Genomic DNA, 16,224 nt, shown 5'->3' on the forward strand with positions numbered 1-16,224 from the left:
TGCAATTCACTTAGCAGAGTTTCTTCCCTTATGAGTGCTGGATTGCTGGATTGCTGGATTGCTGGAAAAAACAATATACCTGAGGAACTCCATAATCTCATAAGTCGGACTTCAGGGATATGAAAAGATCCCTGGACTCTCTGTTTTAATCTTGAATGCTGAGGCTGCTGGTCTTTTGGTATATGTCCAGTTGAAATATCAGTGGACCTGCTGCTATCTAAGTCATTAATTCAGTAAGCTGTTCTCGAGAATCCTAAATGACTTTCAGGAATAAGAACCTGAACCTGAACCACATGAACTGGCGGAATTTTATCTATATAATGATAATCATATTTGGCATTCAGCAGATATGTTCAGGAAAAATAATTTGTGCAGACAAGGTGAATGATAGTTGTGATTTAACAGAAAATTTATACTGTACCATGTTTAGTCCTAAACTCCCATATCTAAATCTATCTACTTATTTTCCATACCAGTTAGCCTTCCACATAGAAAAAATTGAAAAAGCTTTTTATGCTAGTGTGATAAATAAACACTATATTTCTGAGGCAATTATGGCACCTAGTTAGTGTGTCAGATTTGCTGTGTCTGTTGATGGCGAGTGTAGATGTGAACCAAGCAGCTTACATTGCGGTATTTATTGTAGACGAGCCAACTGTATGAATTACCAATTAGCTTTCCCAGCACAGGAAGTTGGATGTGAGAGATCTTTCTGTGTGTTCTCAAGTCTTTTTGCAAATGTGGTAAGACATGTGGTCACAGTTTGAGCTGTAAGGTTTACTTATGATCAACATCAAGTTTTCTGTGGAGAACCATTGTGGATCTACTGATCAGTACTTGCTAATGTAAAGTTTCAGATGAACTGCATCAATTAGAATAAAAAGCGGCTCTTTTTTTGACTGGTCATTGGGTGCCATAGGAAATATACCTATACTTTGCCTAAGACTGTCTGCCCCATGTCCGAAGTTGGGGAGCAGAAATTTAATGTGTTTAGTTTTGAACAGCTGGCTTTCAAGTGCTGCAGTGAATTTTCTTCACAGACCATTTTTATGTCATTGGTTAGCATGGTGTGCATCATGATCAGCTGACATCACAAGCTCTCCCTTATGTAGCTTTTTTGTAACAGGGTTAAGAAGTGGACCAGGTGTTCTGATTCAACAACTGATGTTAGTTCTTTGTATCTAGAATGGATCGTAAGTAATGGATCCTGCCTTGTGTAAGGGTTAGCAAGTGGACCAGGTGTTCCGACTCAACAATGGGTGTAGTAAGGGTTAACAAGTCACCAGGTGTTATTACTCAACAATGGGTGTAGTAAGGGTTAGCAAGTGGACCAGGTGTGCCGACTCAACAATGGGTGTAGTAAGGGTTAACAAGTCACCAGGTGTTATTACTCAACAATGGGTGTAGTAAGGGTTAGCAAGTGGACCAGGTGTTCCGACTCAACAATGGGTGTAGTAAGGGTTAACAAGTGACCAGGTGTTATTACTCAACAATGGGTGTAGTAAGGGTTAACAAGTGACCAGGTGTTCCAACTCAACAACTGGTGTTAGTTCTTTGTATCTAGAATGGATCCTAAGTAATGGATCCTGTCTTGTGTAAGGGTTAAGAAGTGGACCAGGTGTTCCGACTCAACAACTGGTGTAGTAAGGGTTAACAAGTGACCAGGTGTTCCGATTCAACAACTGGTGTAGTAAGGGTTAACAAGTGACCAGGTGTTCTGACTCAACAACTGGTGTAGTAACGGTTAACAAGTGACCAGGTGTTCTGACTCAACAACTGGTGTAGTAAGGCTTAACAAGCGACCAGGTGTTCCAACTCAACAACTGGTGTTAGTTCTTTGTATCTAGAATGGATCCTAAGTAACATGTCTTGTGTAAGGGTTAAGAAGTGGACCAGGTGTTCCGACTCAACAACTGGTGTAGTAACGGTTAACAAGTGACCAGGTGTTATGACTCAACAACTGGTGTAGTAAGGCTTAACAAGCGACCAGGTGTTCCAACACAACAACAGGTGTAGTAAGGGTTAACAGATGACCAGGTGTTCCAACTCACCAAAAGGTGTTACAGTGGGTGAAATTTTGAGTGGGTCCAAATTGATGAAAATAATGTTTCTGGACCCCCTCTAATGTTAAATAGATGGGCAGATGTAAAATAGAGGGGGTCTTCACTGAATTTGATGAGTCAAAACACTCCAAAACACTCCAAACCCCTCTCTTGAGCCAACACTGGTGTTAGTTCTGTGTATCAAGAATGGATCCTATGTAACATAAGGGTTACGAAGTAGATCAGGTATTCAGACTGAGTGTCTTGGTTGATTGTATGTCATTGTACTTACTTACTGCAACGTACTGGCATTGGTTGCTTATAGAAAGAAAGTGAGGAGACAGGAAATTGTTTACTTCAGGAAGAGGAAACGGGAATTATTTAAATCAGTGGAGAGTATTTTTAGACATGAAACTAGATGCGATAAACTGAGATTGTCTGAAAAACTTTCCTGCACGTTTGATAAAGTGTTCTTTGCCATTGTGTATGATCTCTCAAATGTGACTACTGAAAAACAGCTATATATAGGTTGATGTCAAACACTACACTGACATCTGTATGCCAAATAATTTCATGTGTTTATTGAATCATAGTTCAGGGTTGCAAGATTAGATATGTTTCAATTTATGTGAGAGAAACAGGATATGTCCTGTCTTGAAATATCCGGTATATACGTAAAAGCAGTTATTGGCTTAGTATGATACAAAAAAATTATGTATTATTATGTCAGCTGCTCCTTTATTGCATACACATGCACCTGATGAAGGGGCAAGGAAAAGCCCTGAAATGTTTTGCATACAATAAAGAAGAGCTGACATGCACAATATTCAGTACCAACTTATCCCTCTCAAGGACCTCAGTTATTGGGTGTTAATTTGATATGATTAGATTGACTGACATTATAGAATGTTGATGTATTGTGCATGGTTCACAATAAAGACTTTGTACATATATTGTGACTGAGTATTTACAGATAAGTTGTAAATATTATAATATAATATATTAATTGATGTCTGGTCCACACTCAGTCATTTACAAACCACTTCCATATAGCTGAAATATTACTGAGTTTGGTGTTAAATAACAAACCAACCAGTCATATTAATTCTATTATGATAGTCCTTGGCTTATGTTAAATTTAAAATAACCGAAGTTGAAGACATATTGTATTTTCTTGTGTCTTTCATTTGGAAAACCTGTAACTGTTCCCTTTGTTGTTTATTGGCATTCGGTGTACAGTAATGATTGCATCAGTGTATTCACACAGATCAGAAAAAGTTTGAAACAGTTATGTTGATGGGTTTTGGAGGAATCTCATCAGTATTCAGACCATACCAGAAGTTGCTCCTTCTAGATTACCTCATTTGCTCATTGTTGAATTGTGTTACCTAGGAAGTATATTAGGTTAGTCCTGATTTTTGGTTGACAGGACTTCGAATATGTCAAACTTGATTTGATGAGTCAGGAATTTTTGTTGATGATCTGAGAGTCTGATTTGTGGTCTACCTTGGCTGTAGAGGTTGTTTGTCAACATACATGAATGAAAGCCAGGTCTTATGTGTGATGCTTTGACAACTAAGCTAACCCTCCACCCTTTCCCTAGGTATAAAGTGACATAGTGGGTATAATTGTTACTAAAATGCTTTTGAAGGTGCACCTACTTATTCCATCTGCTTTGAAGGGGACTCGATTGAGATTTTGAGGCAATCCTAGCCTGTTTGGTTTGAGCTTTTCAAACAACACTTTGTTTTGAAGGGTAGTGACCAGATTTCTTTTCTTAACGTTAGACACTAAAGCCTAAGGTTCAGAGTTAAACTAACTCAAGTGATGCCAGTGTTTTCATTGTTAATCGGAGACTTATTTTTTCAGAAGAGGTTAATGTGCTATCCATTTTTGAGGTATCTGATTTTCGAGTTTTTCCACTGTAGAAATGCAACCTCGGAAATATTATATCCATGATTTTTTCTGAACTTTAAATCTTTGAGCAAGATTTCCTATCGATAAGCATTTCAACTGCTGGCAATGACTTCCTGATATGCACTTTAACTCTGTACTGCCTGTATACAAGTAATCTAAATGTTCAGTTACCCTTGACAGTCTGAATAAACAAACAACAGAAATGCAGTGTCAAGACTATTTAATTGTAATTGTTGGTCCAGTGTAACACATTACAAAAATCAGGTGATTCAGTCAGTGTCTTACATGCAAAGTCAAACCAACTGTCAATACACTTGATATCTCTGGCCAAATGGACTGTATTAGAGATAGTTAGTTGAGAGAAAACAATATTGTCTGAGAAAAAATTGGCGTCATGTTTGAACTCTGCTGACGGAGTGTTTCATGGATCATTTATCACAACAAAGGATCAAAAGTTTGTTGTCATGACTACCTGTAGCTATAACAGCCAGATGGCAGTTTTCACTGGCTATTAGGAGTTTTGTCAATAGCTCAGTGAGTATTGGTCTGGTAAGTGATGTCACTAAATTTCAAACCTTGAAATTATAATGATCAAAGATGTTTATATATTTTAGGTACCCAACCCTTGAAATTTAAATCACCTCGAAAGCTCTGGGGCCTCAAACCTCAAAATTTTAGTACCTTGAAAATGTCCCTGTGTACGGTATATGAAGTATATGAACGAAAAGCTGATCTTCACCATACCTAGTCTCTCTTTAAAGAGACATCCATGACCCTAAGGGCAGTACAACCTCCTTTCGTAAAACAATTGCAACAGTTGTAGTGCCATGATCGCTAACATGATCTAAATGATGTTTGATAAACTAAGATTTTGGACTAGTAGTCATAGTCATAGAGCCCTGGTCATTTGACTAGGAACTGTAATTAACCTGGGGCCTCTTTCACAAATCTCTCATAAGCCTAAGGTCTCGCAACTTTTCTCGTAGCTTTCCTACATCCTTTGTTACAGTATAGGAGGTACGAATGTTACGAGAATAGTTACGAGATCTTAGGCTTACTAGAGCTTTGTGAAATGGGACCCTACCATTTAGTGTCTGTTACTGCAGAGATGACAGGGTCTTCCTGCATGACTACTTCATGAAACAGGATAGAGATGGTGAATGGCATTCCACAGAATGCATGCCCCCTTTAACATTAGGCTGCTTGAGTCTGGCTTGTGTTACTTTGTAGCCTGGATCTGTAGAAGGTTGTCATGCTGGTATTTGGGTATAAGCCAGCACATAGATGCTATCTGCTGAGGGTAGTAAATGCAATCAGATTTAGATATCTAGCCAGAAATGATTTAGTTTGTCTACTGTTTCATTATTATGAGGTTTAGCATTTACGTGTGAAATGTATGTTTGTGACAGTCCAGAGTTACAGGCCTTGAGTTCAGGTAGTTAAGGTAGATAGCAAAAGAATCTCTTATTAATTGGAAAAATAATTTTTCATATTGCAAAACAGAATATGAGGCATTGTTTTTCTTATCTGCTCCAAAATTTTTAGAATTAATGTTGGTGGCTAGAGAGAGCTAATGATAAAAGTAATAATGATAATAATGAGTATTTATAAAGCGCTGTAACTATCCATAAGGTGCATGATCAAACTGATGATCATGTTAAAAGTCCAGATTTGCTTCTCTTGGTTACAGAATGGAATAAGGTAGAAGGGAAGACAGTATGGTTGAGGGACTTGGAGCCAACTTCTGCTGATAGCTGAAGGTTAGGGGAATTCAAGTTGGGAGCATTTAAATATTGCCACTTCTTTCAGAGTAGAGAATTTCAACAATGTCAGTCATGAATCATTTTATTGTTTTGTCAAAAGGATCATACAGACATTTCTAGACAGATGAGGTTGAAATTAACAAGCGTGTGCAATTATAAGTGAGTGATCTCTGAGGGAATCAAATGATACTCATTTGGACCACAAAGTTTACTAGTGGCTGCAGATGTGTCACAAATAATAATTAACTTGCATTATTTGTTATCAGCCATGGTTCATGTGAAGCTTGAATATTTGGTTTGACTTTTAATCGAGTCATGTGTGAAATACTAAGAAATCAGGCAATGTATTTGGACAGTTTCTGCTACTTAAGGCATGTGGGGATGAAAATCTTAATAGTTAGTATATTATGGCCTAAGGATGGTGTCCGACTCAGGTCCAATCATACAGGTAAATGTTCACTTAAAACACTCAAACTTAATTTGAGGAACAAATTACATGGATCTCAACAAGCCAAAGAACTATGAATAAATGTTTAAAAGAAATCAAGATTCTATAAGCAATGCTAAGCTAGTTTACTTCAGTTCTTTCCTAATTTAAACAAGTGTTTTGTTCATGTACAAGGATTGTGTGAGATTCAGACAACTGCTCATCATTCAGTGTGATTGTACTGGCGTTGTGCGTTGTTCGTTGTTCGGGTTGGCACCTGCAGGTGTTGGTCCTTGCATGCTGGGATTATTTGAAATGTAAACATTGTTGAATGTTGAAGTTGGAGATGGAAGCAGTGGTGGTGTAAGTATTGAAACGGATCACCAGATCACCGCCATGTTGTCTTTGTTGTTAGAGACATGTAAGGCCACTTTCTTTGTTTTCTTACTGCTGGGATTGTAAAACTGTTAAAACATGACTCAGGGTGAGGTGTGGCTCTGATCGCGGATAGATGACGGGATCATAATACATGTTGTTTGATGTGAGTGTAGTCCTACAATGGAGAATGTATTGTGATAGGAGCGTCAAAGTTCTGAGCGTCACATAGAGTGAATTGCGTAATAGTTTTATTGTACTGCCTTAGAGATATTCCCGCAAAGACTTGAACAAACTGAGCAAACTGGTTGACGTAGACGACTCGGAAAATATTGGGGGAGTGCCCTTGGGAAAGTGAACAAACTTGAAGATGGTGCAGCTTGGATAAAAACAGTTTAACACCACAAATCATCCATGAAGTACACAACGTAGAAAAGGATGCTCCTTTCTGAGCAGTTCGAAAGAAGAGGGAAGCAGTGTTTGAGTTTGGAAGAGAGGGAGGGCCATAAAGACGATCACTGTCATCAGGTAGCCAGAGAAGACCAACAGTTTCATAAAGTCAAATGTAACATGAAGGATCAAAACTGACTGAGACGTTTGGTTTGAAAAAGTAAGCCTGTGGCAGAAGAAAATTGGGAAGGACGTTCCTTAAATTTCTTCTGCCACAAGCTTACTTTTTCTCCAATTTTTGAGGGCCCTCACAAATGTTTTGGGAAGTTCTGTAGAAAATCTCTGGAATTTCTTGGAAAATGCCTATGAAACTGCTTGAAGAGGCTCACACAGTGAAAAGAGGACCTGATGAGACAAGTGGTGTCACTGAAGGTTTATGAACACAGAATCAGGTCTATCCAGCATGGATGGCACATTTTTCTTGAATCCATGGAAATCCGCAAATTTATATGCAAAACAATCGATCTTGGACCTGGTTGGAGGCCTATGGCCCCCAGATACCCAGGTGATTTTCAGCTGAAATTGCTTTCACCTGTTGCCATCCCTCATCCTGTAAATCCCACATACAACTAGCTGTGAAGTACTACATGCTATTCTGAGTCATAAACCCCAACATGCAAAATATTTGTGAGGTACGAGACATCTCATATCTCCTATGTGACACTTTCCTTATACAGGGACTGAAATTGAAGAAAAAGATTAAAATATTCTTTGGAATAATCTTGTTTATTTTGAGCTTACGAGTTTGAGTCAAGCTCCTTACGGTCAGTCAGTATGGGATAAATGATGTGGTATGTCTCTGAGGTGACTGCTGCTGGCCACTAATGCTAAACAGCAATGATAGTGTACATTAAGGTAGTTTGGACCTACTTTATTCTGAAAGAGTTATTTGTTTTGAGGGACTCAAGATTAAAATGGACCCCTTGCAATTTACACTGGTGATGAGGGCTGACTTATGGACCAGGGTCACGTTTCACAAGGCTCTTGTAAGTCAAAGATTTAGTAACTTTTAGCACAGCATTTGTACTTCCTATGTTACAGTATAGAAGATATGCTCCAAGAAACGTTATGAGATTTTAAGGCTTAAGTGACTTGGGGCCTGGTCATCATTCTCATGGCTGGCAGTGGATCTGAAATATGTAGGCTATTACTCATAATATCAGTCACTGGATTGTCTGGTTCAGACTTACCAAGATGTTTGTTTGAAACAGTGGCGCTTTGCACAACTAATAAAAAAGTGAATACTTTAAATCAAGTCTGTTAACGAAGGTTTTTTTTGAATTGCTGAATTACATTTAGGTGAAATATAAATATATCAGTTGATAAGTGTAGATGCTCTTTTTGACCTTTGATTTGAGAACTGTGTAAGTATTCCTTGACTTGTCTGGCAAACTCCCTACTAGTGATGGAGATTGTCACTGTATTCTCTTTTGACTAATGTTGAAGGGATCCAGAGGACTATAATTTCAGGATTTCTTGGGTCAATCCTTATTTAATTCATGTCCAGATTAAAGGTAATAAAAATTTCATTTTGCATTTTCTGGTTTGTCCTAATCCGGAACCAAAGCCACCCAGGCGGTGACTGATTGTAATATGTGACCTTGACCTACTTCAGTCCCCTCTATCACACACAGCATGGAGAAAGTTGGAGTGTTTACAGCACAGGAAATAGGCACATGTAACTGTGTGAAACGGTGATAGGAACCAGGCGAGGCCCATTCATGGCGCCCATTCTCAACTGAAATATCCACAAGTGGAGTAAGCAAAGTGCCATCATCCAAGATGTTCACTGTGACCTTGAAGGACCATTGTTCCACAGATGGACACTCTTGATGGCGTTTTATTGCAATCCCGATCATTACAGCCAGGGAGTGTGGTGTGCCTGCTCCTGTTGAGGAGGAACTCATAAGACACATGTCATGCTGTGTACAGAGTCAGCAAGATGGTCATAAAATCTTAACTTGGTACACCAGAAGAAGGGACATAAAAAGTTGTTTGGTTAGTTCATTACTGGAGTAGTTAATGTGGTTACTTGGGTAGTTCTTAAATGGGGTCACACGGGTACACTGTGTGAAGCCCCTCTGTGATACTGTTGGAATATTACTGAAAGTGGTGTAAAATTATACTCACTAAATTCACCCACCCACTCACACACTCACTCACTCATAAATGGCATGTTGCATGTTTGTTGGGTTAGTTGATTAATTAAAAGGTTATGTGGTTACTTGGGTAGGTCATAATTCTAGGGTTAGTTAATTAAATAGAGTAGTATCTGATCACTTGAGTAGTTCATAAATGTTGAATTATGTCTTCTTTTTGTGGGATCGGGTGGTCAGACTCGCTGACTTGGTTGAGACATATCATCAGTTCCCAATTTCGCAGATCGATACTCATGCTGTTGATTAATGGATTATTTACAGACCACCACCATATAGCTGCAATATTGCTGCACAATGTCATTTTGGGGGGACAGAGGGATTATTATGTGGTTACTTGGGTAATTCACAAAAGGAGAATTACGTCTTTATTGACACAGTTCATTATTGGAGTATTATGTGGTTACTTGGGTAGCTGACAAAAGGAGAATTACGTCTTTATTGACACAGTTCATTATTGGAGTATTGTGTGGTTACTTGGGTAGCTCACAAAAGGAGAATTACGTCTTTATTGACACAGTTCATTATTGGAGTATTGTGTGGTTACTTGGGTAGCTCACAAAAGGAGAATTACGTCTTTATTGACACAGTTCATTATTGGAGTATTGTGTGGTTACTTGGGTAGCTCACAAAAGGAGAATTACGTCTTTATTGACACAGTTCATTATTGGAGTATTGTGTGGTTACTTGGGTAGCTCACAAAAGGAGAATTACGTCTTTATTGACACAGTTCATTATTGGAGTATTGTGTGGTTACTTGGGTAGCTCACAAAAGGAGAATTACTTCTTTATTGACACAGTTCATTATTGGAGTATTGTGTGGTTACTTGGGTAGCTCACAAAAGGAGAATTACGTCTTTATTGACACAGTTCATTATTGGAGTATTGTGTGGTTACTTGGGTAGCTCACAAAAGGAGAATTACGTCTTTATTGACACAGTTCATTATTGGAGTATTGTGTGGTTACTTGGGTAGCTCACAAAAGGAGAATTACGTCTTTATTGACACAGTTCATTATTGGAGCATTGTGTGGTTACTTGGGTAGCTCACAAAAGGAGAATTACGTCTTTATTGACACAGTTCATTATTGGAGTATTGTGTGGTTACTTGGGTAGCTCACAAAAGGAGAATTACGTCTTTATTGACACAGTTCATTATTGGAGTATTGTGTGGTTACTTGGGTAGCTCACAAAAGGAGAATTACGTCTTTATTGACACAGTTCATTATTGGAGCATTGTGTGGTTACTTGGGTAGCTCACAAAAGGAGAATTACTTCTTTATTGACACAGTTCATTATTGGAACATTGTGTGGTTACTTGGGTAGCTCACAAAAGGAGAATTACTTCTTTATTGACACAGTTCATTATTGGAGTATTGTGTGGTTACTTGGGTAGCTCACAAAAGGAGACTTTCGTCTTTATTGACACAGTTCATTATTGGAGTATTATGTGGTTACTTGGGTAGCTCACAAAAGGAGAATTACGTCTTTATTGACACAGTTCATTATTGGAGTATTATGTGGTTACTTGGGTAGCTCACTAAAGGAGAATTTCGTCTTTATTGACACAGTTCATTATTGGAGTATTATGTGGTTACTTGGGTAGCTCGCAAAAGGAGAATTTCGTCTTTATTGACACAGTTCATTATTGGAGTATTGTGTGGTTACTTGGGTAGCTCACAAAAGGAGACTTTTGTCTTTATTGACACAGTTCATTATTGGAGTATTATGTGGTTACTTTATTGACACAGTTCATTAGTGGAGTATTATGTGGTTACTTGGGTAGTTTATAAGTGGGACATGCTTACTTTATTTTTCCATAAGCCTTGTTAGTGAGGTATAAGATGTTTGTTTGTGAAGTATATGAAATATTGATTGTGTGTAAGTGGGGTACGACATGTTTCTTTGAGTAATCTATAGGGGTGTTCCATACCATCCATCAATGTTCTATAACATGTTCACTTTGCTACGTCATAATGTAAAGTGTCATATAACATGTTTCTTTAGGCAATCAATAGTAGGAGTTAACTTGCTTACATATGTTGTCTGTAAGTGTAGTTTGGTATTTTATTAATGGGTAATACATGTTACTTGGTGAATCCATGAAAATGAACATAAGCTTGGTATGGCACATTCACTTTGACTAATTTACTGAATTACTGTTTAAGTGTTTATAGAAAGATGTCGCATAGAATTTTCCTGGGATGATCAGTTCTCATGTTACTAGCATGAAGAATAGATAGACTGAACAAATGGGCATTCATGGGCTGGTAAGTAGAACCACATGCCACCAGGATGATGCTTGCTGATTCAGGAAGCATTGTAGAAAAGATGTGTCTGATAGATGGAGGAATAAGACATCAACCTAGCTTTAAGACAAATTATCATGAATCTGTAGCCTGGGGTTGTTTACCTTGGTAACATTGAGTGCTAGTCAAGTAGTTAGCTGATGTTTATCCTACACACATTGCAGTCAGGTTCATCTGCTGATTCTACTTTAACTGGGAGCTCTCATGTGCAAGTTCTGTAATACCAAAGGATGAGCAGCAGGCCAAGTGAAGATATGTGCTTCTTGTTTCTTGACTGACCCAAATGAGAAAACCTTAACTTGTCCTCATTTTTCAAAAGTTACAGCATTATTTGTTGCAAGTATTGTCAGTGTTTTTGTATGTTGTCCAGCACTCTAGAGAACACACCCAGAAATGGGCTTTACACACAGTACCCATGTGGAGAATTGAACCCAGGCCTTCAGTTGTGATGAGTGAATGCTTTAACTGCTAGGCTACCCAACAACCCATCCAGTTGGTAAACATGTCATAATTTGAAGTCAGGCTTCAACTGATCAGTGATTCCAGTCGTGGAAAGTTTGACACGGAAGGTGTGAGAGTGTGAAGTGTGTCATATGATGTACAGTTGCCAGGAGACTGGGTTATCAGTCATCAATTAGCACTGTCCACTCAGCTTCCAAGTATGTGGTTATCTAGTGTAACGCTTAGACTCTGTATATATATAATTTTGAACTTAATCAAATCTGTTTCAATTGAAAAGGAGACCTAGGGAGACCAGAAATTCAGAACTTGAGGAAATCTAGACTTGCTTCAGTTTAGGCTTTCACACTACAGGAATGGCTTAGCAGTAGGGAAAATAATGTGGTTCAGGGTCTTTGAGACAGACTAGTCTCCTGTCTACTAGTCTACTTACCAAGCTGCGGTCTCATCCTAATGCTGCCCTTTACTCCAGTTTAATGTGGACCAACCTGATTGTAAATGCTAACCCAAACTGTCCCTCTTAACATGCATCTGCTTGACTGTGATGTGTGAGAGTGAGTATGTTTTAACGCCAGTTTTAGCAATAGTTCAGTGACACCGTCAGGGAGTGAGTGAGCGAGTATGGTTTTACGCCACCTGAAATGGGCTTCTCACATTGCACTAATTGTAGGAAATCAAACCTGAAGTGCGAACACTTTAACCAGCAGTGTACCCTGCTGCCCCATTTACTTAACAAGAAAAAACTAAAACCAAAAATGCCTTATATTTCTGAATACCTGTTACTTTTTCTGTATTCCATCAACACAAATTTACAAAAAAAAAACAATGGGGCAGCACAAATGGGTTTCATTATGATGGTAAACTCTTGAATCTATACATTTTCTTGAGTCTAAACCATCCGCACAGTGTTAACATGGTGAGAGAGGTTCATGATGAAAACATATTAAATGTATGATGATTAAGAAGAGCCAGGTTGAAGAGGACTGAAGAGACTGCTAGAGCAATATTTGTAGATATATTTGCATGAACATCATGTGTTGTCAAACTTTGATGTTTGGAACTTATGGATGTCTATCAGTAAAAAGCTTGACTCTCCAGCCACTTCCTACCATACAAGTGGCTGTACAGAAGAAGTGCCAGGTCAGCAATATGTGGAAGTGATTGTTCTGTCAATGTCCAGTGCCCTGTTCCTCAGAACTAACATAACCCAAAAGTGGCCTTCACCTTGCAAAATAAAATTTGACAGCACAATCCATGTTGTTGAAATTTCAAAAGTTGTTAAAGTCATGTTCTCTCATGTCAGAAACATGTTATTGAACTTTTGTGTCATTTGAACACCAATTGACTGTATCTGTGTGGTCACATGACAGTTTTCGTTGACTGTAATTGGTTTTGAAAGAATACTTCATGTGTCAAACTTGAGTTTAACAACACTGAAAGATTGATGGAAAAGTTGGCAAGAATAGAGACCGATACTATTTCACAACAACAGTTTGACAACCCTGAATTTGGTGTTGGTAGTTTGGGAATTTTCACACTCTCAAACTTGAGTTTGACAACATGTGCCATCAAACTTAAGTTTGCCATATGAAGGCCGCTGAAGATGATCATAACTCTCATGCTTCAACATAGACAAATGGCAGTCATACCATTACAACAGCTTTGTGGAACGAGGCCCTGGAGCACAAAATCTTACCCTAGCAAGCTTATGCTAAGGGTGAGACCATTTTATTGCTTGCCTCTGGACCAGGGCATATAGTGATATGTCTAATATCACCAGACATGGATAAGGTCATTAATAATTAACAGTAATAATGAGATGGGACATAGCTGCAGCAGTTAGTTGAGGGCCATATCATGACTACAGGGTAGTTAGTGTGTGGAAGTACATGTTCATTCAGGCAGAGGTTGTCCAAACTGGGTTGCTGTGGCGGTGTTGTATGTGTGATTGAGTAATTTGGTTTGACGTCTTGTGTCCTGTGTGTCAGTTATATCAGTTACTAGTATATCATGACGTGTCAGCAGCCAGATGCAATTGAAGATCATCAGGATGGTGCTGTTTGAAGTGGTTCTGGTAATTGAACCACCACACCCAGGCTCCTGGAAGGCCTAAAGGACACAAATCTGTAATTGTAGACATATCTGGTTCCGTATTGCTACAAGGAGACAGGTATGAGATGTTGCAGAGCCGTCATATCATTGAATTTATTCCCTATGAATATAAAGACAGCCTGAGTGCTGTTGGTATCATCTTCCATGAAATCCTCAGGGAGGCAAGAATTGTTGCATTAGACATATTTTGTCATGAAATCCCAATATTGGGTGCTCTAGATATATTTTGTCATGAAATCCCAATATTGGGTGCTCTAGACATATTTTGTCATGAAATCCCAACACTGGGTGCTCTAGACATATTTTGTCATGAAATCCCAATATTGGGTGCTCTAGATATATTTTGTCATGAAATCCCAATATTGGGTGCTCTAGACATATTTTGTCATGAAATCCCAATATTGGTTGCTTTAGACATATTTTGTCATGAAATCCCTATATTAGGTGCTTTAGACATATTTTGTCATGACATCCCAATATTGGGTACTTTAGACATATTTTGTCATGATATCCCAATATTGGTTGCTATAGACATATTTTGCCAAGATCCCTGTAGGGAGGCAAGAATTGCTGCTTTAGACAAACACTGCACAGAACTGCCTATTGGGTGCTTTAGACATATTTTGCCCTGAATGCAATATTGTCTGCTTTAGACAACATTGCCCTGATCCCAATATTGACTGCTTTCGACAAACACTGCCCTGAAATTCCAATATTGTATGCTTTAGACAAACACTGCCCTGAAATTCCAATATTGTATGCTTTAGACAAACACTGCCCTGAAATTCCAATATTGTATGCTTTAGACAAACACTGCCCTGAAATTCCAATATTGTATGCTTTAGACAAACACTGCCCTGAAATTCCAATATTGTATGCTTTAGACAACATTGCCCTGATCCCAATATTGACTGCTTTCGACAAACACTGCCCTGAAATTCCAATATTGTATGCTTTAGACAAACACTGCCCTGAAATTCCAATATTGTATGTTTTAGACAAACACTGCCCTGAAATTCCAATATTGTATGCTTTAGACAAACACTGCCCTGAAATTCCAATATTGTATGCTTTAGACAACATTGCCCTGATCCCAATATTGACTGCTTTCGACAAACACTGCCCTGAAATTCCAATATTGTATGCTTTAGACAAACACTGCCCTGAAATTCCAATATTGTATGCTTTAGACAAACACTGCCCTGAAATTCCAATATTGTATGCTTTAGACAAACACTGCCCTGAAATTCCAATATTGTATGCTTTAGACAAACACTGCCCTGAAATTCCAATATTGTATGCTTTCGACAAACATTGCCTAGAAATTCCCATGGGGTAACAATCATAGGATGCTGCAAACATAAATGTCTTGAGTTCCCTCAGTGTCACATCAAACTGATGGCAAACCACTGCATGCTTCCACCCATGTGCTGTACACCAAGCTTGGCTAGCAATCCATGTATTTGTGCACCAAATCGGAACTCGAGAAAGGAAGTATTTTGATATACTTGAATACTGAATGACATGGTTCCTGGTGTGATAAGGGACTATATCATTGCTTGAGCTTATCGCTGTAGTGGTTGTTGTTTATTCCACTGAGGCTAGCACCCCACTGAACAAGTGGACTAGCAGGAAGGGATCATGTTAGATTTCAGCTGAAGTGTCACCATGAAGGGTTGATGGAGTACTGGCTACCTAGCAGCACGATAAGTCAGCCTAAATGAAACATACAGGCTTACTTCCAACCTGACTTGTCCTGACTTAAAATCTGCAGCTCCTTGAAAACATTTTGCTTTTCTATTTATTCACCAACACATTAGAAATTAAGAGCTAAAGCTCTGTAGAACATAGTGTTTTGGAAAGAAACATTTTTAAAATCTAAATAATAATTTGTTAATTCATTGACATAATTTTTGATACTTGATCATATTACTATCATTATTTGTTTTAGCCAGCATCCCTCTTATTTTGTTATGTAGTTCTATAGATATGCTTCAATGTACAGGTAAAGTGAACAAGAAGGAAGAAACATCCACACAGTATCAGGACATGATATATATCAGGGCCCCGTTTCACAAAACTCTCGTAAGCCTAAGGTCTCGTAACTTTTCTCGTAGCATCGTTACCTCCTATACTGAAACATAGGCAGAAGGAATGCTACCAGGAAAGTTACGAGATCTTAGGCTTACGAGAGTTTTGTGAAACGGGCCCCTGT

General features: G+C 38.5%; 1 protein-coding gene across 1 annotated transcript in view; it reads left to right on the plus strand.

Moving 5' to 3' along the window:
- Positions 1-16,224, plus strand: part of LOC137286618 (ras-related protein R-Ras2-like) — a 49,883-nt gene that overhangs the window by 16,582 nt on the left and 17,077 nt on the right. The gene's annotated exons all lie outside the window — the stretch shown is intronic.

The sequence above is a fragment of the Haliotis asinina genome, chromosome 6 (genome assembly GCF_037392515.1).
Source record: "Haliotis asinina isolate JCU_RB_2024 chromosome 6, JCU_Hal_asi_v2, whole genome shotgun sequence".
NCBI lineage: Eukaryota > Metazoa > Mollusca > Gastropoda > Lepetellida > Haliotidae > Haliotis > Haliotis asinina.